The 2,950-nt window shown below is 53.5% G+C and overlaps 1 protein-coding gene and 1 long non-coding RNA gene across 2 annotated transcripts in view; one reads left to right on the forward strand and one right to left on the reverse strand.

The window, feature by feature from the left end:
- The window catches only part of LOC121038376 (uncharacterized), a 7,607-nt gene extending 4,681 nt beyond the window's left edge, over positions 1 to 2,926 (reverse strand). The window contains exon 1 of the long non-coding RNA XR_005794335.1: positions 378 to 2,926. This is a non-coding gene — a long non-coding RNA (uncharacterized LOC121038376). The remainder of the gene's footprint in view (positions 1 to 377) is intronic.
- Positions 2,262 to 2,950, forward strand: part of ZNF518B (zinc finger protein 518B) — a 21,022-nt gene continuing 20,333 nt past the window's right edge. The window contains exon 1 of the mRNA XM_040487858.1: positions 2,262 to 2,354. The gene's annotated coding sequence lies outside the window, so the exon portion shown is untranslated. The remainder of the gene's footprint in view (positions 2,355 to 2,950) is intronic.

Genomic DNA, 2,950 nt, shown 5'->3' on the forward strand with positions numbered 1-2,950 from the left:
CCCCCCCCCCCCCCCCCCCCCCGCCCGCAACTAGATCTGAGTTCCAAAACTGGTTGTTAGAGACCTGGCCTTTTTCTGAGGCACACAGGTCAAGTACCTTCCTCTGAGCCACAGGGTCCTCAATGGCAGAATCCTGGTAAATGACTTCCTAAGATCACAGTTTGTAAGTGCCCAGGACGATCTAGATCGGCACCGTTCTTCCTTCTCTCCTTCCATCATGCACAACTCTGCCCCTCGCAGGGTCTACCACCACCCCCCACCCTGACAAAACGAATGCTCCCCGAAGGAGCCTGATCGAAGTAAATGTTGGTTGAATGGTAAGTAAATGAATGAGCATCCGCCCCCAACCCTTACACTCAATGATTGGTTTTGTTTACCTGTCTTGCCTCCTCCTGTATGTTAGGTAATCATATCTGGGAGCTTGAATTCATTTCTTAGGGCTGCTGTAACCAACAGAAATTCATTGTCTCAGTTCTGGGAGCTAGAAGTGTAAAATCAAGGTGTCCTCGGGGCCCTATTCCCTCGGAATGCTATAGGGAAAGCTCCTTTCTTGCCTTTTCCGGTTTCTGACAGCTCCAGGTATTCCTTGCCTTGTGGGAACAGAACTCCCATGTGGCTTTGTCTTCACATGGCCCTTTCTCCCCATGCTTCTCTATGTCTCCACAGGGCATTCGCCTCTCTGAATTTCTTCTTTTTTAAGGACACCAATCATATTAGATAAGGGCCCACCTAATGACTTCATTTTAACTATGTCTGCAAAGACCCTGTTTCCAAATAAGGTCACATCCACTGGGGTGAACTTGCATTTCCATTCACTGGGGATTAGGGCTTTAACAACTCTTTTTTCGGAGACGTGATTCAGCCTGTAACAGAGGTGATCTATGGAACACTGAAAAAGGACTAGGCAAACTAAACAGGAAGGGGGAGAACGTCCCTGGTTGAACGGCCAGCAGTAACATTTCCAGATGAACTCTCCCTGCTTTAAAGAGGGGACAGTATGTCAACTTTAAGGGGGTCTATGGGAGTGGTTTCTATTCCAGCTGGGCCCTTTTCCAGGCTGTAAATACCCCCATTTCCAGACAGTCCACAAAGCATTTTATGTGACTGAATGTGGGCTTCTGAGAAATGTAAATCTGTCAGGGACTATGCTAAGCCTTGACCTGCTTTCTCTTGTTTAATGTTGACAACTGCCCTGTGAGCTAGGTCCTATTGTTCCCTGAATTTTACATGAGAAGCTGAGTTTCACACAGGTTAGGGAGCAGACTCACAGCTGCTTCTTGCCTGAGCTGGGATTTATAACCAGCTCTAACTCCAGAAACCTTTCCGGGAAAGCCAGTGGTACTGTCCATCGACTCCGGGTGACTCCAGAGGCTAGAACTGCAATGCAGGAGTGGAAGTTAACAGGGGAGGTGACAATTCGGCTACATTTTAGGGAAAATCCTCTAATGCCTAGCCTTCTGTTTCTCCAACACCTAGAATTAACGGGTTTTTCCTGCATTTAGCGCCTTTGGCCACCAGCGATGTCTAGGCAGTGGCCAAGCGAGATTTTCGGTGCCCTTCCCAAGGCCATCCCACTCTGGAGGGAGCTGGAACTCTCTGCCCTATGGATATGAACTCTTTGTACATAAATGCGTTTGTGTGAGGAAAGGCCCGCTAGCTTTTCTGAGCCACAGAAGATAGAGAACCAGGAAGCTCCCTTATCAGGAACGAAGGTCCGGCATTGCAGCAAAGAGCAGCGGGGAAAGAACCTGCCGTCGGTGATCCCTCTCTGGGTCGGCATGCTCTCTGCTCAGCTCTTGTTATTTCAGTTGGGGGGGGGGGGGCATTTTTGCCTAGCTGCCGGTCCTGTGGCTGACACGGGTCTTCCCGAACTCCACTTCGTGTGGAGGAATCGCCCCGGCCCTGCATCTTCGCCCTGCTTCTGGCCAACGTCCACGCACCCTGACCTCTGACCTCCAACAGGAAGGTGTTGGAATCCCGCCTTGCTCCTTCCGGAGCTTTGAAATAAACTGTTGACGGTTATTCCTGGAGAAATTGCTGCTCCCTGCCACAGTCTGCCCTTCCTAGGAAGCACTTTTATTTTGTAGGAAGCAACGTCTGAGTCACTTTTTCTTGGGACTGGCCCCCTTCTTTCCTCAGAGACGGATCTATTTTAGGCACACTTTCTTTCCGAAAGGTCAAAAGTGCGCGTGTGTCGGGGGTGGAAGGAGGTTCCCAGCAAATGGTATCGGAGTCCAAGCAGCAGGACAAAACACGCATTAAATGAGCTCACACCGTCTCCAGGCTTTCCCGCAATCGTTGTCTCGTCTGGCCCCGACAACCATGTACGTGATAGAGGAGACTCTGGGCTTCAGGTATGACCTTTTCCACCTTTAGTAATGGAAACTGCGAGCCTCAGAGAGGTCAGGGGATCAGGGGATCTCTTCGCCCAAGGTCCCAAAGGCAGGATGGAAAGGAGTCGGGATTCGAACCCAACTCAAGGCCAGGTCATTCACGGCTGCTTTTTCACAAGAGGAGGCATTTGGAGGCTGAAGAGCTGGGCTCCTTGTCTCTCTCGCCTTCACTCGCTCGCTGCTGGACTTCAAGCTCCACGAGGGCGGGGAGCTACCGCGCCCTGGGCTTGGACCCAGCGCCGGCACCCAGCGGGCGCTCACGAACGGTCCGCCGGGCCGCTGATGGAAGTAGATCGGTTCTCCTTCTGCAGTGAGGCTCCTGAGCCTGCGGACACTGCATGCAGGCTGAGCACGACCGCTGCATGCAGTGGGTGTGGACGCGCTGGGTCGAGCCCTGAGCCCAACACCCGGGCACGGCTCCGTCTCGGGCGCCCCGGGGCACGGAGACCCGGCGCCGACCAGCGCAGCCTTAGGGACCTCGGACACCAGCCGCGCCGCAGCCGAGCCTCCGCGCCGCAATGCGCACGCGCGGCGCCGGCCCGGCTCCGCCCCCCCCT

Source organism: Herpailurus yagouaroundi, unplaced genomic scaffold (genome assembly GCF_014898765.1).
Source record: "Herpailurus yagouaroundi ecotype Mexico unplaced genomic scaffold, PumYag 28, whole genome shotgun sequence".
NCBI classification, from domain to species: Eukaryota; Metazoa; Chordata; class Mammalia; order Carnivora; family Felidae; genus Herpailurus; species Herpailurus yagouaroundi.